General features: G+C 37.7%; 1 long non-coding RNA gene across 1 annotated transcript; it reads right to left on the bottom strand.

Annotated features, from left to right (window-relative positions):
• Positions 1-11,751: 11,751 nt before the first annotated feature.
• LOC128915674 (uncharacterized) lies at positions 11,752-22,818 on the bottom strand. The gene is made up of 3 exons (XR_008468727.1): positions 22,761-22,818; positions 22,301-22,388; positions 11,752-11,853 (listed from the first exon to the last, which is right to left on the bottom strand). It is a non-coding gene; the product is annotated as an uncharacterized LOC128915674 (long non-coding RNA).

Here is a 22,818-nt window from a genome sequence, read left to right as displayed (position 1 = left end):
CATTTGCAATTATGTACTCTCAGCCTTTCTGTGGTTTATTGTGTCCTTCCACAATAACTTATATTACAAAGTTTGTCTGGAATCATTCAGATGAAACATTCCCTTTATACAATAAGAGTTTGTTTAGCATTATATTAACTAATATTTAACATTGTTTATGTTAAATTAACTGTTTTTAACTGATTTTCGTGCTATGAAGATTCTACTGCTCGTAAAATTGTGATATGCAGGAAAGTGCTAAGGAGTTTTGTTATCCAAGGTGTTTGTTTTCTGGATGTTTGGGGACTTTTATAGGGAGATGGGAAGCTAATTCCCAGTCCTATCTCAGCCAAAACATACAGGCCAGGTACTCTTTAAATACATATTTTACATTCTTATGCTTATTAAAAGAAACAGAAATGTCAGCCGGTAAAACTATTTGTCTATGTAGCACTCTCAAGGAAGTTAGTCATAAAATCGTAAAAGAATGACCTCTTATTCTAGTGTCGGTAGGTAATTTTGGGTTGCATACCAAAAAAAAACCCCAAACAGTTTTGCATAGAATCCTATGAAATTCAAGTCATGATTCATCATTATGTTCATTTTTGTCTCGGGTTTCCACAGAATGTTCCTGTAAAGTTTTCTTATCACATACTCCTTGTAGCCCGCCAAAGAAACATGGTAACATTTTCTTTTCAATGGATCCTTTCTCACAAGGTGATTTGAACAGTAGTGGGAGGATGGGCTGTAGTTATTTACATTAGCCAGTTCCAGTTTCCCCAGACTGACAGAAATTCCCATGGAAATTCTGGTTACATTAACTTTGACAGAGATACAGGACTGTTTTTGGAAACTTTAAAAAAAACAACTAGGGAATAGTTTTCATTTTTATTAATATGCAGTATCTTCATTTTGTTTATTAAAGAAATAAATCAAGGTTAGTTTCTGCTTAGTTTCAGATGGTTTTCACAGGAGACCAAAAAAGAGAAGTCAGACAAATATTGGCCAAGCATCAACCCAGTAAGAAATCCCATAATAGCAGAAATCCCGAGATGGACGGTAATACAGTGAATAGCATGAGAAAAGAGAGCATTAAAAATGAGTATGTAGTTAGCATACTTACTTTAGACATGGAAAATGATTTTGTGTTCTTGGAGATTAAACACACTTTGAGGAATTCTGACAGAACCATTTGATCCTGCTGACATCCCAACACATTGGTGTCTCTCTGCAGACATCACAGTGCACCGTGTCACTTTTTTGTCCTCATAGCTAGCTCTCAATTTATATTACAAACTATATGTGTTTGAAAATCTAAACCTTAATTTTCACTGCATCAAGGCTTTCAACACCCCCGAAATTATCACTTTCCTTCTCCCCATGGAAACTAATGCAAAAGGTCTGAGCTTTCATTCAGGGGAAATTAAGGGCACTTCCAGCCTCAGATTTTTGCCCATCCCTTGACCTCCCATATCAGATTTATTTATCTTCTGTTGAAGAAACATTTGTTCCTTCATGGGTCATTAGTTTCTCTGCTTCATCAATCACCTAGGTAAGTGGTTAAATGACGCACAGCTTCTGTTTTGCCAAATTCTGTCACCTTCACCTCATGCAACTAAGCAATAAGCCAGCCAGTGAAAAGCAAGGATAAAACTCCAGGCTCCCGCAAGATAATCAGTAAAAGTCTAATACATTTTTTTCTATTTCTATTGGAAAGAAAACTGTAATAATTAGATGTCTCCACTAGATGTCCATATTTCAGCAATTTTCAATTCTGACTTCAATAAATGTAGCTGCCCGGTGCAAAATGCATAACAAATGCTATGCTCCGTTGAAAGATGTAAATACAAGATAGATTTTCATATTAGTGAAATTGTTCACCTGGCTTTTTGTGTAAAAAGGCACAGAATCTAGTGCAAAACAGTCAAAGAACACCCTTGGCTTTGTACATCTTACACTCTCAGAGGTCCTTTAAGGCTGGCAGACTTTTCAGATACTGAGTATTGTCTCTCTAGTTGTTTACAACTTTGCTTTTCTTATTCTTTTTCAAATTATTATGTGCTTTGTATTAACTAGTAGGAAAAAATAGTTGGGAAAATCTTTCAAGATTTTTAGTGTTGTTGGTTTTTGTTTTTTTCGGTTTGGCGTCTAGTTTTTCTATGCACAGTTCTTTTTTGCATTCAGATGCGTATGGAATCCTAAACCAGTGGCTCAGATTTTTAGATACTCCTGCATAATTGTTAAATAATTGCTTTGCTCATTAAATATCTCTTCAAATATTGATGACTAATATTTACCTACTTTTCTGGGAATCTAATGGGTGTTGGAAAGCACAGTTATGCTTGTGTGCATGTAAGTACGATAACTGAGCACACATTCTTTTTTATGCTCACAATTTTAAAGAAACTCTATGTAGACAGCCTTTTGGCCTTGGTATTGGTTTGCTGGAGAGGCTTTTCACTGCTTTGGCTGGGCAAGAGAACCTTATGGCAACTGTGAAGAGCAAGGTTTGCACTCCATTTTAAGCGCGTGCTCATCTTCTGCCAAAGTGGTGAGCATCGTGGCATGGGAAGTGCCAGCTACAATTCCAAACATCTGTTCGTACGCGGTGGCAGAAGAGTGTCTCTGTCATCGCTCTGCTCATTTGCCTCAGCAAATCTAGAGTCATCTTTATCTTGCCAAATTGGTAACATTCTTACTCAGTTCCTTAATTACCTGTAATACTGCAAAAGGAGATACCAGTTTATGTCCTCTGTGATGTTTTTGTGATTTGCATACCCATCCATTAATAACAGGTCAGAGACCAGTGATTTAGTTCAAATACTAGGGAATTCCAAGGAGCTGAAATGAAGGCCTTATTTAAGAATACTGAATTCCGTTCTAGGAATAACACAGAAGAGAGACTTTTTTTTCACTGTTTTTCTTCTGGTTTCCCAGGCATTTTCAGTTTTGTTAAATGTAAGGATCAAATAGATTTTAGGGAATGCTATGTACCAGACCATTTTAAGGCAGCTTCCAGGACCAGATGCAAACTAGGCACTAGTGATTTATAATTCCCATAGATGTGAGTATAACATCTAAAACTGAATTTGTCTCCAGCACTTTTACCTCATTTACAAGAATAAGGAAACAGAACAGGTTATTTTTATTATATAACAAAATGAAAATTTGGTGTCACCCCCATTTAATTTAGACCATGCCTGATCCAGGAATGTGCTTTAACATGGCTGTCTGCCTTTAAGCACATAAACAATCCTATTGGATTCAGATATTATCTGAAACATGTCTCAGAGCTCATCCTAAATGCTGTCTAGGTTCATGTGTCATAACTGACAAAAGGACAAAATAACAAACAAATCACGATAAATCCCTAAATCATCACATTCTAAAAACTGAAATAAAGCAAGTAAATCAATTTGTTGCCAAAAGTATATAAGTTTTTAAATACAAAAAAAACCCAGAACATCCTCTTATGGAATATATCCCAGTCCTGAATATTTATTTTCCGTTTGTTTAATAACAGGAAAAGGTTTGTAGCTCTTTTGTTGAGTTTTACATGTCAGCATCTTAATAATCCTATGGTATTCTTAAAACTTTTACCAGGAAAAAGAAAACAGTGCCATGGCCTATACTAGGAAATGTTCTGTTTATTTTAAGTGCATTTATGAGCACACAAAGGCAAACAATTACCTATCATAAACCAAGGGAGCAACTTCTAATGGCTTGGTGTCTCATTTCTACTTCTTTATATAGTTCCGTGGCTCATTTGTCCCTGCCCTTCCTGTGTTCTGTTCATTACCTCTCTCTCTACCTTTTGAACTCAAGTGTAAATTAAATCCTTTTTTTTCATTTCTCCATTACCTGCTGGGCTCTACTTCTTTTGATATCTCAGCCATAATGAACATTGGGCTAAAGGTTCATCATACGTCTGTTTCTGGATCCATAGAACAGGGATTGTCACTAGCATGAAAAAGTGAATCTTAAAACTGAAGGGCTGCTTTTTAAGTACATAGCCCTTAGACTAGACTCTGAAAGAAAGTATGACAAATAGCTTTCAAAGATCCTTAGACTTCTTACAGAAGTACTTTAACCTATTTTGGCCTCGCCTGTTCTATTGTGGCAACTGCAGTAACTGCAGCAAATTTTGGCCTAATCACGTTAAAAAAGTAGGATAGTTCTGCCACTCTAGGATAGATCAAACTGTATCAAATGGGCTAGTTCTCTTCACATAGTTATAACGTGATGTAGGCTTGTTTAAACAATGACTAAGGTACAAACAGCTAGCTAACTGGATTCCCTAGGATTATAACTATGGGCACAGTAGTGTTTGAAATCCAGGCTTCAGATAAAAAAAAAGTAAATAACTCATAAAAGGAAGTGCAAACAGTAGGGAAATCATGTTTCCATCTGTCAAGCTGTGTAAAAGACAGTCATACTGGTAAGAATGGTTAGCTTCATGGAGGCTGCTGGGGCTTGGGCTTTGAGGACATCTTAAATACTTGAAAGAGTTGGAGAAGGATGTGTGATCTTCATCCGTTTTTTCTGCATCTTCACTAACTTAGCTACACAACAGATCTCTGGCATGGAAACCAAAGTTTCAGAGCTAAACATCAGGCTCAGAGACCCAGGCTTCATTGATCGTATCTATCTCCTGATTATTGTCGTTAAAATGAGATTCATCAGAAAACCAGGATTGTTACCACTCCTTTTAAAATGACTGGTCTCAAAGCCACTGAATAAAAAAGCAATGCTGTTAGTCTGATGTAGTTTACCAATAGTTATTTTATCTAGGAAACACCTTTCATAATTCAGATGGCTATGATCAATTGTAACTGGAATGTATCAAGCATGGCCTTTTAAAACTGCATGCTACTAGGGGCATGCTACTTCAGCTGAAGCGGAAGTCTTTGTAGCAAGATACTAAGTACATCAAATGGAATTTAAATGGTATTTAGTAGTGAGGGCTCTGTAAGCAAGACATGATTTGGGAATCTGGGAATGAAAAAGGAGATGGTCCAGAAGGACTTTCTATGTTATGCTAAGAATTGAAAAATATATTACCCCTGCTCACGAGCATGGTCACTGAAAGAAGTGATGACTGTGCTAGTAGAATATACTTATAAGATATTAATAATGTGAGGAAATCGAAGAGGTTGGCACGGGACAGAACTGGTTGGTCAGCACTTTTCTGAGAAGTACAACCAGTCAACAGTGCTTCAGATCTCAGAGGATACATTGTAGGTTGAAAACGGCCTCTGCTAACCTATTGAAAGATTGGCATTCTATGTGTCACTTGACTTGGAAATGATGAACTAATACAGAAGCTACCATATTACAGAAGGCTTTGTTTTCATTGCTCCAAATGCAGGCTTTTACACCTTGGAATAAATAACTTGTAATTATTCTGAAGTAAAATGAGAAGACTAAGCACTTTATTTTTAGCATGATGTAGCTGTGCCATTATCCGAGCCCACACTTGGAGCTGACCTTGGTGTGTTCAACTCAAGACTAAACTTGGTCTTCACTGTCCTTTTGCCTCAGCATTGCTTCTGCACGTTAGTTGCATAAAGTAAAAATCATAACTTTTTTAGCAGCCAGTTTTGTGTTTCTGCAAGGTTATTTTCACACATGATAAAATTTACAACAAGCTACAATTCTTTTGCTTCTTATATAAATCCAGAATGGAGGCATGTGGCCAAGCAATATGGGTGGCTGTATTTGAATACGAGCAATCTTGTCATCGCATTGCAGCATGTTATGAAACCTACTGTGCAATTTATAATATGATTGGATTTCATATCACAAGGGAAGAAGCTGATTAACAGTCACATGACTACTAGATATGGGTATTCGGATTTGTCAAACAGTAGGTACAAAAATGCAAATCATACACATATAATTGAATGTCCCAGCAAAACTATACATAATCACTGCATTTCTCATGTCCTTTCCCTGACAATAGCAGATAGAAATTATACACATAATTTATGGGTTTAAAATGTATTGGCTTTCAACATTTATATTTCATATAAGTGATTTCCATTCTGTTGTGCCCTGAAACATTAGAGAAAAATGAGGGATATTTGAATTGTTTAACACCTTCAACCTGTCACAGATGGAAAAGTCCATCTCTAGATGAATATGTTGCATTCATTGTATTATACCCACAAAGGCCTGTAGGTGAATCACAATTCTGCAGAATGCCTTTAGGGCACCGAATTATGTATTTGGATCTTGGGTTAGGAAAATCACTTGTAACCAGAGAGCACCCTGATGAATATACCTCTGAGAAGGCTCACATGTATGCTTTTTAAAGTGTTTAAGGTCTGGAAGAACTTACATGTACTCAAATTGTTCTAGATATAATTGTATGAGAGTAATATATAGGCTGCCTAGAACAATAGGATAAAACTTCCTGGTTTGTTACATAATTGTCCACCCAGGGTGAACAGAGAATCATTTTGTGCTGATACATAGAACTTAATCATTTGGGGAATGATAATAGAATAATGTTGTGAACAGTCTCCAAGACACATGTATTTCATATTTGCATTTTGCATATGTTCATATTAGATGCAAGCTGCTCTCAGGGGGTAGCTGCAATTTCAGACCCTAATTCTGCAGTCATATAGAGAGACATTCATCACATTTAACAGACCACAGTCATGTAATGACATCTGAACTTCACTACCTGTATTACTGATGGCTGAAAACGTAATTCACTTTACCCTTCAAATATAAATTTCTGTGCTTTAAACCATGCGTGCTTTCCTTACTCTTTTACCAGATCCTAGAGGTCTTTGTTACCTGAAAACTGCTTCTTTTGCTTTCTTTTCACCTTGAGATGTAAGTTTTCCAATTGTTACTGCTTCCTGATACAAGCATTTTAGATATATCTACCTCCGTAAAAAATGTTTTTCTATAACTTTTGAATTGTGGTATAAATAGCTATATATTTGTGTCTCAGTAAGGTAAGGGTTCTCATTCTTAATGTTCTTCATTCATTTATCTTATAATAGCTACTTGGGTCTTGCCTTAACCTCTTCTAGGGCAGGGACTGTTTTCAAATGCAGCCATAGAGCAGCAAAGTAAAATCTCATTCCTGCTTGAATCCTTAACACTGCTTTAATGCAAATATTGTAGCAATGTGTATAATTTTTTTAAAGTTAAAGTTACTCAGTGGAAAATCTCACGGGTCCCAAATTAGCAAAACTTTTGTAAAGTTCATATTACTAATCTATGGAATTTATAACAAAGGTGTTGAAATCACTTACGCTTTTGCTGACTCATTTCCCCCATGGGATAGCTGATGACCTCAGAAATACCCTCACAGAAGTTCAGGGCACATAGTTGCCATCTGTACCATAAAGAACATACTGAACTCTAAACTCTAGTTCATCCTAAAATTTTTGGTTAATATACCTTACTGTACTGCGAAACCAAGTTTATTTCAAATGCCATTTTCTTTTATAGTCTGTTCTGACTCAGATGCTAAGTTAGTATGGTATTTACAAAATATCTGTATCACCATGAATTTATCTTGCCAAGAGAAGTTAAATGGTTACATATTAAAAAGATTTTATAAGCATGATATGCCACAGTAAACATTAGTAAAAGCTGTTCTAAAAGTATTTCTGTCTTCTGTTGGGAAACAAATTATTGAGGCTTGAAGGGGAAGACTGCTTAGTAAAAGGAAGGAGAATTAAACATACTGAGGTTTTAAAGGAACTCTGGTTTGCTGATTAAGTGCTTTCTACAGAAATGCAACTAATGTTTCCTTCTTTTTTAATTCTTAAATCAGGCCCAACTGCCAGTAAATGATTTTCTTTACTGTGGGTGGAGGTTTATTTTTAGTCACAAGAACAGTATAGATTAAGACAGCAGGCTGAAAATCAAGAAGCCTGCATGCTAAATAAACTACCACGCACTTGAACTCTTGGTGTCAACTCATTCATCTCACTGTGTCTCAGCTTAACGTTCTGTTAGAAACAACTTTTCAGTAGCCATCTGCCAAGGCTATAAAGCTGTCTTACATCTGAGTCTTATCTTTCTGAAAGCATCTTTCAGTTTTTAAGCTTCACACCTTTGATTTTACTGGGGTTGAATTTTGCAGTGCTTTGAGACTCAGAGTGGAGCTGAAATGAAATTTCATCTTCTTGTCTATAAACTTGCCTGTCAATCTAAAAGCAGGACTGCTTGGCAGCTAGTAGTATTCCCCATGGAAGTCTGATGAGTGGTGGGCACTATAACCACACTGCCCTTTTAAAACAAAAATAGGAGTCTCTATGTGTGGTAGATAAAATAGTTCAAAACAAGACTCTCCTCAAATGTTTAACATCACCAGATGACAGCCTGGTAACCAGCTGGTAAAAGACAGAATTAGATTTTGTTAGATGCCTGCTGGGATGTTTGTGCAGTTTTTCTGAGCAGGTTATCACCTTATTCTTACTTGACAGATCCAAGAGATCGAGCTGTTAAATTAATAATTTTCCTTTGCTCTTGAAGGTATTTGTGTCCACCAATGCTGTTTACCATAGAAAAGCCCACTCTAGCATCAGTTCTAGAGGGTCTGAAAACCATCATTTGTTTACGTCAGTATAGTTTATGCTGAGCTACTACTTTTTCTCCCTGTCCGCATCTTGTTGAATCTACACTTCAATAGAGAAAGTAATTCTGATATAGTCAGTGTTCATTGCCTTATTAAAGAACAGAACATTCTCTACCATGTCATCTAGCTTTCAGAAGTGCTGAAAGACTAAATTGATCAATGCTTGAGAAGTTCCCTGAGATCCATCCATAATCTCTGGTAAATATGCTGTTTGGTTTAAATTAAGTGCAACTCTACTCTGAAAATCAGAGTGTGCACAGTCCTGCTTCTTCAGGAGAGTTGTACTTTGTTCGTATCAGCTGACCAGTTAAAAAAACTTGTTTTTTCACTCCTCATCCTGTAGAGTTAACACAACTCCAAACAAGTAAACTGCTGATGACAGTTCACCTCCTGAAACTTCAAACAGAATTGTTTACTGAGTTTCAATCAATTACACCTATACAAAGTCATTGTAAACAACAGGTGGGTCACTGAGGGCATAGTTTGCTGATATGGGGCATAGCAGGGGTGTATTTGAAGGCCTAATCTGACCCATAGAACTTTTTACTTTTGACACGCGCAAGGAACCTGAAAGACTCTTATCTTGTGTTCGAGAAGCCAAGCTGAATTTGCCAGGCTTGTAGCTGGCAAAAAATGTTTCTGCAGTGTCCCCCATCTGAGCAACTGTGGTCAGTGTAACTTCATATACATATAATTCTCCATGCCTATTGTCCTCAAACACACGATAAGGTCATATGCATGTATCAGTCCTTGTTGCTTGCTACAGAAATACGAAGTGAATACCCATGGATTCTTGCAAAAATCTTAGTATTTGAGAGTTCTGGATACTATATCTATTAATGGCAAGGTTATCCAATGGCAGTCTGGTGTCAGTAATGTATATTAATGGAAAGTCTTGGGACTACAAACTATTAATACAACTCATTGCAAGACTATAGCACGATTGCATCAATTCTTGCAATGGGTGTATGAATCCCTTGAGTCAATACTATCTGATTAAAAAATGACTCGTGGCTGGATTTGAATACTTGGAATAAATAAAACAGCAACTGACTATTAAGCAAGATCTATACACTTTCCTCATAGACTTTCACAAAAATGCCACATTTCTGACACCTTTCCAGCAGGCTATTTAGAGGCAGCATGGTCTAGGCAGACAGGATGCTAGACTAGAGATATGAATACTGGGTCCTGTTCCCCATTCTGACATGCGCTTGGCAAATAGCACCTCAGTTACTCAGTGTCCCTTTTTGCAAAACGGAATGAAGCCACTTGCATACCACTTTGATATTAATAGAGAATGGTACTGTTATTTAAGACTTATTATTCCTTTTAAAAATCCTTTAAAGGGAATTATTTTACAAAAATTCATTTACAAATTATTATGTATTCATAGGAATTGTAGCATCTATCTAAATGCAAATTTTCTCCTTCATCCTATTAAGTATCTATAATACATATTGAAAATCTCCACAAACCTCCTTAAGTCCAAAAGGAATATTCTGGTCTCATAGGTAAGCAGCAGGAATTTGAAAAGGCTTTCTAACGCACACTCATGGCCTGTGTGCAGGTTGCGGCAAATTGGAAAGACCCAGAAAATGTCAATTAAAGTAAAACTGCTCTTAAGGACAGAATTTAACTGTTCATTCACGTCTACCACTCCGAACCAGCAGTAATGGCAGAAGTTCAGATTCTGAACCATAGAAAAGGCCACTCCATGACATCTGATAAAATGGGAGTCTTGTAGTTGTTCATGTAACAGCAGTTCTAGAGGGTCTGAGGACCATCATTTGTTTACATCACTGAGGAATTATTATATCAATTAAAACATGACAGGTATTCACACAAAATTAATTCCTTGCTTCAGCCTTCTATTGTTTCTAATTTTACTTAGCCAAGTGACATTGAATCAGAACAGAGAGATGAAATAAACCCATGCTCTGTTAACCAAAATCTTCCCATGTGAATCCATACATATTTTTACGGACAGCAAATTTAAGTATAAGTATCCCCTAATGTGTCAGAAAACCAGCTAGGAATTGCTAAATTGTATCAGTCCCCCGGTCCTTCTAACCCTGTAGCCTGTATTCTTGTGTGACCTTTCCTCCTGCTTCAAAGAAAGGTGTGAAAAAATATAAAATGTGTTTCTGCAAAAGCTGCTGTCTTTGCTGGAATGATAACCATGGTTGTGGAAAAAATGGAAGTGGGATGCTGAATAAAGACATAAACTTCATGGGCTTGAAATTCTCAAGAGGTAATCCCTTTCTCAACACACACCTGAAATAACCAGGCTCCACTCAGTTTCAGAGAAAAGAAATCCTCCCCGTGATAGCAGCTCTGAAGCCATGGATGCCACAGTACAATGTCTCCCTTCAGACTGTGTCACACAAAGTGAGATGGGTTTGGATCTGTGGTCTGAGACCCCCAGTGCCAGCCCTGCTTCTCTGCTACTTACACAGATGCCATCTTTTCAGAAGCATGCAAAATAACCACATGCATGATAACTGCTGAAAGGGTAAATGTTATTCAGGTAATTTCTACCTCTCATTTTTTAAAAAGAGGTTTAAGATTAGGAAGGATCTGGAGCTCATCATTGTAATTTAGACTTCTGCATAGAATATCTGTGTAGATAAGCTCATCAGTGTTTCATCCACATATCAGAATCTCAAGGCAAACTCAACTGTTTAGTCTCTGTCACATTGCTTCAAAGTTAAATAAGGTCAATGTACATAAATAACGTAAATATATGTACTTTACTACCTACAATACACTAACTTCTATTTCTACCACAGGATACCTAAATTCAGGCAGCTATGTGCTATTTGACAAGAACAGTTAAGAGAAGTGATCTATATTATGTTTCTGTGAGGCAGTATGTATTCAGAATTAGCGGATTGTAATTATCAGTGAAGAAAGGAGGTAGTGGATATCAACTTATTTCATAAGAAAAACAGGAGTCTGCTATATCTTATCATTGTATAGCCAAAACAAAAAGGAGGTGCCAAAGTACTGGCTTTCTTCAGAGATACTCCACTGCTATCTGTCTAGTGCCATTGAACAAAAGGATCCAATGTCATTTGGGTCTGACTGCGGTATACGGTATTTTGGTGACATTATCAGGACACGTAACTCTACAGAAGCCAAGGGGGTTCATAATTTACTACCTGTTTGCAGCCACTTTTGGGAGAAGAATTTTCAGTAGCAGTCAGTTCATATTGGCAATGAAACAAAGTCGTCTCAGAAGAAGGGAAGCTTCACTTTATCAGCTGCAATGGAAGATAAAGGCAGATGCAATAGAATGAATATTTTAAAACTCGCTAGGAATTATGTTAGTATCATTAATTCTAGGAGGCTTTTTTCACATGAGTGGCCAGAATCTTCATTTTATGAAACCAGTACTACAATGTTCACAACCATAAAAAGAAGTGAAAGGGGTAAAATAGACTGTTAGCCCACACAGAATTGTTTTCTACAGTAAAATCGCTAGCATTTTATTTAATCTATCTTTAGGTTGGTACTGAACATTAATATTAAGTATGTCCTCAACCTTTCTGATGATTCTAAAGTAAATTCCTCCATTCAGTTTCTGATGTTTATTAAAACTGAGAAAACTTTGGGTTTGAAAGAAAATGCCATCCATGTCATCTCCCAGTTTGCCTTGGTGCAATGTTTTTAAACTTCTTTCAAGGCTAGAAAATCCACAGCAGCAACTTTGATCCAAATTGCTGAACTTCCCATAAAACAAGAACGATAACTTGTAAAATAAATCCTAGAAGAGCTCCTTGTCATAAAGAGACAATCAAAAATTCAATGTTTCTCAAGCTTTTTAGAATTTGTTCCCTTCTTCCTTGTAATAATGTGACCCAGGCAGACGGTCATGGCTATGCTATGTATTGTCTAAGTGTGCAGCCTTTGGTCTCCTTTACCCTTCCTGGCTCAGAGACATTGATTCACTCTTCACATGGCTGCCAGAAAGGAGAGGGTTTTCAGAGGGAAGAGAAATGGGTAGAGAAAAAAGGAGGAAAGAAGAGGGACAAAAGTTGGGACTTCCCTGCAATTTGCCACATTTGTACTCCTCCACTTCGGTCTTCCCTAGTTTTGAGAAACTCTTACATAAGTAAGAAAGAGGCATCTCAGGAAGATTAAGGTAACTTTAAGGTTGACCCTAAATACTAGGGTAAATTTGCTTCTAAGATCCCAAGAAATGGAACTTACCATGGAAAAGATACTCTTCCATTATGGTCTTTCAGTTTTCCTTAATTATTTAACCAAAGTTATTTTTCTTAATTGTGTTCCATTATTTCTAGTTGCATTTGCAAACACACTACCTTGTATCCCTCCCCATATGAATTATCTCTAACACCATAACATAGAACATTTCGTCATCGTACTTCATCCCCATCACTCAGAAGGCACATGAAGGGCACCTAGGGCAAATAGACAACAAGCAGGTCTTCCCATTCCGGAGTTGTGCCAAATGTCTGCTATTCATGAACTTCTTGTGGCTTTGTCTGGTACTGAGATGAGGTGAAACTTTTGTTGCCTTTTTCAAACACAGGCCTATTGCAGCACTGCAAGGTCCTGTTGCATCAACATGAGGTTTCAAAATATGGTAAAAACAACTTGGCCCTAGATTATTTATTTATTTATTTGGTACTAATGTCTAAGAGAGTAGCAGCGTTTCTGACAGCAAGAGGATTCCAAGCATCTGTCCTTAGCTTTCCAGTGACCCTGGGGAAGCAACCCGTAATCCGCATATTTTAATTGCCACAGGGGTTTGTGGGTTGTGGAGGGGTGGGAATGTGGGCAAGCATATTTCTGGAGCTATAATTAATCCTACTTGTCGTATGTGTGTGATTTATGTGTCAGCCTCATCATTGCGGGAATAAAGGAGTTGTTATAAAGAGATGTGGAGGTCTGTTATTTGAAGGAAGAGGAATATATAGCAATTTCACTGTCTTTAATAAACCATGCATATTGGAAAGGCTCTCTTAAAATACATTATCACGCTGCCAAGAATTATCCTTTAGTTTTCTACAGCCTGAGGATTACTCCAAGAGTGTCCCTAGAGTTTTTTGGCTACTGAGATCAGGATTCACCAAGAATTTGAATTAAAAGCTGCAGCAGAAGTCAGAGCTTGCTAAATGACACAAACTGGGCCTTCCAGATCTTCTGACAAGAGATGTAGGAGAAGCACATGATCCCCTGCTCACCTCTGCTCCTTCCCAGAACACTCTGCCGTTCGTATTTGCCCCACTCTCCCAAAGGAGCACAGAAAGAAAGGAACGAACCATTCTGCCACAGCTTTTTTCCCACTTTGGCGTAGGCAGATAAGGGTATTATTTAATGCACAATCTCTTCTGAAACTTAGTCATCTTTTAAAACAGTATTTGGTAAATGTTCCAGTGCTAACTCTTCAGCTTCATCCAGGATAGTTCTGCGTTAATACAGTCTATGTCATATTTCAGAATAAGTTTCGGTACTGAAAAAAATCAGCATACTAGAAATACTCTTTTGTCATAGAAGTTTAAGCACATGCTGACCCACACATTTTGTGTGACCAAAAGCAAGTGTTTCTACAGAAGTAGGTCATCTGACATCTATATCTTTTTTTGCCGCCATTGCTTCCTCTTTTTGTGTACTGATGCTATGAGATGATGCCATGCTGAGTCACCCATGTGGTGACAAGACACAGCATATTGTTAGTAAACAGGTTTGACTTACATAAGTGCTTGTAAAAGATTAATTTTAATTTCTAGGTACACTCTTTGACATGGATCATTTGCAAAAGATAATCCCCTTCTATGGCTAGCAGAATACAGCAATTTCTTTGCCTTTATTGTTTGGAAGAATAAGATGACTTACAGTCTCTGTATTTGAACTGCTGGATAAAATGTAAAGGAAAGAGATTTGTCATTTTTTCCCCTCAGTTAGCATCCTGTCATCCCTGTATATTGCCTCAGAGTTCAGGCTGTGTTCAAGTTACTAATTTGGATGCAAAACTACCCTTAACACAGTTGCATACAAATAGATATCATTTTCTCAGTCAAGAAATTATTCCATTTCTTCTCCTGTGAAAGCTTAAAAATTGCTATAGAAATTATCTGGCCAATATGTAATTATCTATAATCAGCAGCAGCTCAGCTATGGTATTATCTGCAGCTTCTAGAATACAAAATTTCAGGGTTCAAATTTGGTGCTAGTGCAAATGTCTGTGTTTCCCATAAGAGTCTGGTAAGCTGGTAAATGCAATACTGGCTGTGTTCATTTACAAAAAGATTTCAGAAATAGAACTGTGTTAAATTACAGTAATTCCAGAACTTAATCCTAATGTTAGAAAATATGCTAATGCTAGCACTGTTGAACCTTGCATCGTGGAGCAGGCATTATTTTTCCTTTATACAAATGTTTTGTTTCTTGAAAAATATTTTGTATTGAGCAGCAGAACTTCTGTATAAATCAGCAAAACGACTGAATAGTGCGAAGGTAATGGTATATGGACAGAAGCTATTGTGTAGCGCTTTACAGGAAACAAATTGGGTTTAGTCCTGTTCATATAGAAAAGGACCCAATCGATTAGTAAGCCCTCTTGTCAATTATCTGAGCAAAGATAAGGAATGGACGGTTACAAATGCTAAATAAACATGCATCTCTGGATATGGCTTTCCCGGCTAGTCTCTGTAGCCATGAGTGACTTCACAAACGGGTCTTACAGTCCTGCTGCCAGAATTGTACCATTCTGTAGGTAAACAGGCTTAATTCTGCAGACATTTGATTTATCTCATATGTATAAACAGAGGAGGAAATAAATGGGTAAAACAAAACTGTAGTAGGATTCAGAGCTGGTAGAGTTGGTCAGAAATGTGAGTCCAAGCACTTATTCTATCAGTATTTTTAAAGTCAGTTTATCCAAATACTGCTGAGATTTCAGAAGGGATGGCAATGATTCTTCACACTGTGGTTCTGCTAACAGATCTGTCTTAAACCACTTCAGTAGGAGTGATTTCCAGCTCTTTCTCATTGATGGCTGGCATTTTGCCTCTCCTGTATGTGAGCTCAGGCTCTGCTGTCCCTTCCTCTGATGTCAGGACAGCCTTTTCTCTCATGGTGAGCAATCAGGCAAGGCCACTGCCCCATTAGTCTTCACTGACTAACGTGTGGGGAAAGGAGGTGCGCATATTACCTCTCTGTACGCAGAAGGCATTGAGGGAATTCTCTTGTGTTGCTGCATTTGAGAGCATTTTTCCCCACTCTGACTGGCTTACAGACAGAATATGCAATGTAGCCTCTCCTTCTGAGAAAATGACTCACAATGACTTCTGCTATCTTCTGAGGATGTTCAGGCAGAAGAAATAGCATGTGACCTGAGGCCAATTACAGCTGGAAATTTGGATTAAAAATAAAAGAGGAATGAGAACATTTGTCACAGAATACTCCATCCTTCAAGAAGCAGAAAATTTTCTAACAGGGAATAAAAGCAGCATTTGTTTTTATTAAAAGTGCTTCTGTTTCACTAATTTTTTCTGCTCCTAAGAACACTCACATTTTGATGGAGAGAATTTCTCAGTCACGAGTTTGGCTTAGGGAAGACACCACCATATATGTACTTCTTAGACTGGGGAGAAAGAATGGTGTGCCTGTGAAAAGCTGCCTGCACCTTGCACTTCTAAACAAAGTGAAAAAAGCAATCAGATTGAGGTTTTTTACAGTAGACACACGTGGGGTGGTTATCCTACTGCCAAACAGGGCCAGAACAAGGAGAAAAGTTTACGCATTTGTAGTCTGGAACAAATGTTTGAGGAGTGTCCATACCAGATTTTATAAGGGGATTATCTACTTCAAGTTAATTCTCAGTCAGTTAACCAGAGACGGAATGCTCATGTGGGGATACAAGGTCCAAGCAGTATTTTGCTCTGAGTGTTCACCTTGTTTTCTGTAGGACTACTGATGAAGGAAGGTGTCTTGCCACGTAGGTGACAGGAGTGTGCACACAGTGAATCACCTATTGGAAACAACCATCAGGTTGGAGGGGTTTTTTTTGTTGTTGTTTGTTTTTTTGTTTTGTTTTGTTTTTGTTTGTTTGTTTGAGGTTTTTTTTGTTGGTTGGTGGTGTGGGGTTTTTTTGTTGTGTTTTTTTTTTTTTTTTTTTATAAGGCCCATTTCTGCGCTGCCTGTTTCAGAATAGGCATGGGACCATGACTGAGCTTAGGAAATAGAGACCTACACAGCGCACTCAAAAACATAGGAAGAGGCCATTCTATTCACTCTATGCTATCTGCTTTAGCACGGCATTTGCTCTTCGGTTAATCAGTCACCGACTCCTTCTAGATGGCCAGCTTCTCCAGGCTAGCGCCAAGTGGTTTGGTTTGATTCTGCTGTAGTTACACATTTACCCAATTCTGTATTCCCCAACTGGAGTAATAATCAGACATCAGTACAGTCTGTAAGTCACAAAGTTCTCTTGCTGATAATTTCGTCATTTCTTTATCATCTGGCAGTGAGCCACTGCTATCAATCCGGCAGAAATTGAAGCAGTGGTATTCTGCTTACAGATTGTCACTCCAGTATTTTGTCTATATGCCCAATCCTACAAAAGCAAGCCAAGGAATTTTGCTAACTCAGCTACAGCACTTATGCTTTGCAAAGCTCTGTAAACACAAGTTCCCAGAGAAGAAATCCAAGAGCACGTTGTGGCAGGGAAAAATATGTTTTAAATACATTTAGTGAGAATTACTTAAACAGTTCATCAATCAAGTGACAAACAAAAAGTAAGATCTTATTTATAGTCCTTCTTTGCTTTGGGTATCGTAAAAGGTTAGTATATGGCAGGAAATTAAAATCGTATTTTATTTTTCCACCTGCTTCTTTCTATTATACCTTGGCCAACGGTGTGTAGTCTTAGTACATTCTGTAACAGGCCTCGGGGCAATGTGGGAGCAATAATGAAACATCATTATATTTTCTGGGAGCAACTGCAAAAGCTGATGGTAAGATTGGAGGCTCACTTCGGCTATAAGTTATTGCACACATTTTTCAGCCAGCTGCTAACAGGGAAAATAGCTATGCCGAAAAACAGATAAACACTGATTTCTTTGATTTGCTTCAGGAACGGATTTCAAAGAGCTTCTAGTCGGAAGAAAGATTTCTTTCTTATAGTTGTATTTTCTTTCTTCTCTTAAGCGTTGAAATCTGTCATCTAAATCAAAGGAAATTATGATGATTAGCAGCCTGAAACCTTCAGCCTCTGCTAAACTAGTACAGTGCATTGTTTTGTCATATTTTCTGTTACTTTAAAACAGAAATGACATAAAAAACTCAGTAAAATAAAGGATTTGAGGCAAGACTGTATTTTGCTTGATACCCACTTTTACTCCAGATAAAATTAATAATCAAGTTGTTCTCAGCTCTGAAGAACAGGAATTCAAAGAAACAGTAAAGAGGACTTCGGAGGTGGAGGGGCTGGAGCAGGACCTGAATATCACGGTTCAAAACTGAGAAATACAAGAATAGTTCTAGAAGGGGCCAAGAGATCTTCCCGTGCATTCTCCCGTTCCAAGGCAGGAGCTGAGAGCCTTGAACTATTCCTGATAGAGTGAAGGGAAAAACCAGAAGTTGGTGGTAGAAGTGTCTGAGTGACTGCTGTAGAGGACCATTTGTGTATAGCTTCCCTTTTCTGAATTAGGTTTATTTGAGGTCAAATGTACAAAACTTTGTGTAACAAGATGCTGTTGTACAATAGCAGGTGTAGCCTGTGCTCCTGCAGAATCTCCTGCTTTTATGAGCAAATTTGTGAATTGCACATTCACACAGGTAAACATACAGTTCGACTGTTGTCTCAAAGGTGGGGTTTTGCGGGCTTTGTTGGCAGCTCCCGATCTGAAAATGCTGTTAACAGTGAAGTGGAAAAAACCCAGCACATTTAAGCCAAATAAAGGAAACACTTTGATGAAACACAATTAACCTGCAGCTCCTGTTATCACAGGACGTTTACAGAGTAAGCTCTTTCTTTCAGTGGATAAACCTTTGCTAATGAGAACAGTATGGACATATGTATAGAATCAGAATTTCTCTCTTTGAAAGTAATAAATAACCAGCTCATTTACAAGGATAAGCATAGTAGCACTAGTTACATTAGCAGCAGCAGCTGATCATGTGGTATCTTGCTCAATTCAACCTGTTAAAGGCACTTTATACTTTCTGCTAAAGGAGCAATTCCCCACATTTGAATACTTGGACCAGACTTAAATGAGAAGTCTGCCTGTAGACCCTTCTCCTTCTGTTCTTGGATGCACTCACTGAAAATTTTCACCTCACCCACCCATACTTTGCAAACGTTGCTGCTTCTTCCAGCGCAGATTGCATATTATCCCCATGGCAAGTACAATTGCCTAATAGAAACAAACATTAAGAAAGCTTTTAATGTATTGTTGCTTGTCCTCTAATAATAAATGCAACAGCTGAAAATAAAGACAAGAACTGTCACCCGGAACAGACAGTTCTAAGCACCCAACATTTTGGGAGGGGCTCCAGTAACATGCATGGTGCATTTTGAAATGGACTCCCAGGCAAGACTGGACCATGGTTTTGGAAAGGCAAATTTGAACCTTTTTTCTTGACTATCAAGAGAAATATTATCATCAGATCACACCTGTATTACAAACTCAACCTGATCCCCTTAAAATGATTTCCAGGTGAATGGATTCATAAAGATAGCTCTAAATTCAGACTTAGAAGGGTCTTTGAGAACTTGATTCTGCAATTATTTTTTTTTTCTTTCTGAAAATACTGAATGCCCTTTAACGTCTTCTTGTGCATGTAGTGCAAATCACTAGTACTAGTGTGCAATCACACCTAGTGGAGGGGATATATAATAGAATAAAATTTTACATTTTTTCAGACAGACCCCAAATTTCTTGCGCCTGAGGTTCCCTTTGCCTGATGCAAAATAATTGTGTCCTGGTTATTTTGCAAGTCTCATGAATGTGAAGGTGAGATGGAAAAGAGACCAGAGGAAGAGCAAGAAAAGCATGATCTAATGACATCAGCTTTGCTAGATTCCACGGATATATGATATTACCTAGTTATAGTAACAGACGCCTTTAAAATTTCATTTATTATGTGAGAGAAAGAAGCCTTCTGTATATGACTGGAAAGGAGATATAGGGTGTCACATTATTGTGGAGTGTATTATAAGCTATGATTTGTCTCATTTTTATCTAGTCATCTAAAATTCACATTCATAGCCTTTAGAAGGAACGGCATCTCCAGAGTGCAATCCATATCGGAGCCTGAAACATCGATTTTTGCAGGAGGTTAATGCCATGCCGAACTCCTCCTTTTGTAGAATGAGACTACCTGGATGCTTGGCTTTTAGACAGTCTTAAATTAAGTAATAGGAAATCCAGCCATAGTATACATGGACATTTTTGCCTTGTAAATAGTAAAATAGCTAGAGGAGAGGGTCTAGAGGAAACCTAGAAAGCCATTCAGAAAGAGATGCTGACAAAAAAAAATTAAAATATCTGAGACTCTTTGGTGTAATGTACACATCCTTTTTTCCTACACAAACGAAGCCCTGATAATTAGCCAAGCTATCTTTCCTGTGTCTTGTGCCATAGTTTTTTTGTGCAGTTTTTAGATCATTACTGTCCATTAACTCCTGAAATATCAGAGAGAATGTTAAAAAAAAAAATCTATTACTTCTCTAAAAGGAAAAGAATGTTATGAAAACAAACTGTGGCTTTTTAGGACTTTTTGCAATTTCCTGAGGCTTTTTCTTGAACTGGGGAACATCAAGTCCTCACTCTCCAGCAATTCGTGGGAACGGTAGACTATGCACGAGAGACTGGTTAGTGTAAGCCTATTAGAGACGGAGAGACAGATTAATACAATCGTCTGGTTTCAAAATGTCTTTCGAAAGAGTGCTGCTGTCTCTAAAGTATACCCTGGATTTGAAGCAGGCATTGTCAGCCAGTGTTGACATAGATATATTTCAAATGCCATCAAGAAAAGACTATAGTCTTAATACATGGCTGCTTTACTACTGGCTTGGGAGGATGGCTTTCCTCACCAAGAAACAGGGTCTTCCTATGGAAAGAAATTCACGTCCTACATGAGAAATGAAATAAGGTGCTTTTTTTATATTTCTCCGTTCTCCTTCCCTGTCTCCTTTTCAGGCATCTTAGGACTGTGCCATCAAACTCAAGGCAAGGACATAACAACCATGGATAGTGGTGGTAAGAGTCAGTTGTCAGCCAAACAGATGTTTTGGCTACCAAGTAGTCTCTGCCTTTTTTAGCAACAGCAACATAATACTGTTGTGTATTGGGATCACGATTTGCTTTATCCAGATACTCGTCACGCAGCAATGTTACATTGCCAATTATTCCGCGGTTTCTAATGGCATATCAGAGTTTTTTCTTGTACAGGTAAAGCCTCGCATCTACATTTGCTGAACCTTACTGTATTGATTCCAGACACATATTCCAATATTTCAAAACCAGGTTGAATTAAAGTCTTTCGCTCCAGAATGCTTAAGTCTCTGTAATGTGATTTAGGAATGTTCTAAGTGGGCTGTATATTTTGTTATCCTAGGGATTAAGCAGAACTTCAAAGCAGATAGTACCCAGAAAAATTCTTGTGCATCCCAGCTGGTCTGATTTCTCAGATTGATAGCAAGCTATTGAGATATACTTTTTCATCCATTTTTGCACCTGTAATAGCTTCACCTTTCAATGCTTCACTAGCTTGTTTATATGACTGTTACATTCAATCGTGCAAAGCCATGTAATAGCATATCTCCTGCTTCCCCCCTGTTCACAAGGCCAATTATTCTGTCAAAAAAGGAAATTAAATTAATGTGGCATGATTTTAATCTCAACAAAAATACGTGGACTGCTTATTATCTTGCTATTGGCTGGGTATTCCAAGATGGATAGTTACTTGAACAAGTCAGTAACCAATTGGGTATTTGAAGCTACCCTAATCTGTAATTCTAGTCCTTTCTTTTTCCTTTAAGAAGGATAAAAAAAAAGAAAAGAAAGAAATTCATCCTTCTCAAGTCCTTTGAGACCTCACTTCTCCATGATCCATGAGTTCTTAAAGATAATCATTTAATGGTTCAGATTGTTTCAGCTATTTCCTTAAATACTCCAGGGTAAGTTTCCTTGCAGCTTGCTAATTTGAATATATCTAACCCAGCTGAATATATTTAACCTCTTCTTTTCTTATTCTCTATACTCCAGTTTGTTGCTGATTTTAATTATTCTAAGCATCTGGTAGGAATTAACCTTTTACTGTGAAGACTTAAGCAAAGAAGACATTGAATGATTAATCTTTACTTCGCCTTCTGTTATTTCCTCGTCTTCCCTTGGTAGTACAGGACCCTTGCGATTTTTATCTTTCTGTTATTTTTATTCTAATGTACAGAATCTTTTCTCATCTCCTTTAATGCCTCTTGCAAACTGTATTTTTCTACTTTAATATTATAACACAAATGGGTATTTCCCATCGTGGGTGGCTTTAATAAGTCTGCACCAATGGAAGACAAACACTAGATTTTAGAGCTAATGCATAGTATGGAAAAAGCTGTGCAACCAAAGTCAGCTCCAGTGATATGCTCTAGACCATTAACTGGATGCATTACATTGGTTAGAGAATACATCATTAGATAGTTTCATTTTCGTTAGCTGTTTATTAAGCAGCTACACTGACCTGAGGTTGTCTAGAGTAGTGGTTCTTCACATGTAATCCAGGAACCCCTGCTCTTCTAGGAGACGTGAGAAAGTAGCACACAAAATCACTAGGAGGAAAAAAAAAAAAAGAGTTGCTCACTTGCAAGCAAACACACAATTAGGGAAATCAAATTTTAAAGGAACAGTCCTTACTTAGCTTTCTTGTTCTTAAATTAAAATCTTTCTGGTGGTGTTTTATAAGACAGCCAGTGGGTTTTTCCTCTGAAAAATAAATGTTTTTAGGAATACTGCAGAAGATGCCATACCAGGGGGATTAAGATGAGGCTTGGTATGCAGCTGGCTTTCTGGATGGTCTCAGGCTAATCACTTACCTGCAACCCCGGTGCCCCAGCTTCCCTCATCAGTAAAATTAATCTAGCTGAGATGCATTGTTATAAAGCATTTTGAGCTTTTTGCTGAAAGACCACTCCTGAACTAACCTGCTCCATTGGATTGGTCACACATAGTGTTGTAAAATCAGAGAGCTGAGAATGGTCT

This window comes from Rissa tridactyla, chromosome 10 (genome assembly GCF_028500815.1).
Source record: "Rissa tridactyla isolate bRisTri1 chromosome 10, bRisTri1.patW.cur.20221130, whole genome shotgun sequence".
In the NCBI taxonomy this organism is placed as follows: domain Eukaryota; kingdom Metazoa; phylum Chordata; class Aves; order Charadriiformes; family Laridae; genus Rissa; species Rissa tridactyla.
Note: the sequence above shows the minus strand (reverse complement) of the source record. Positions and strands in the feature narration are given on the sequence as shown.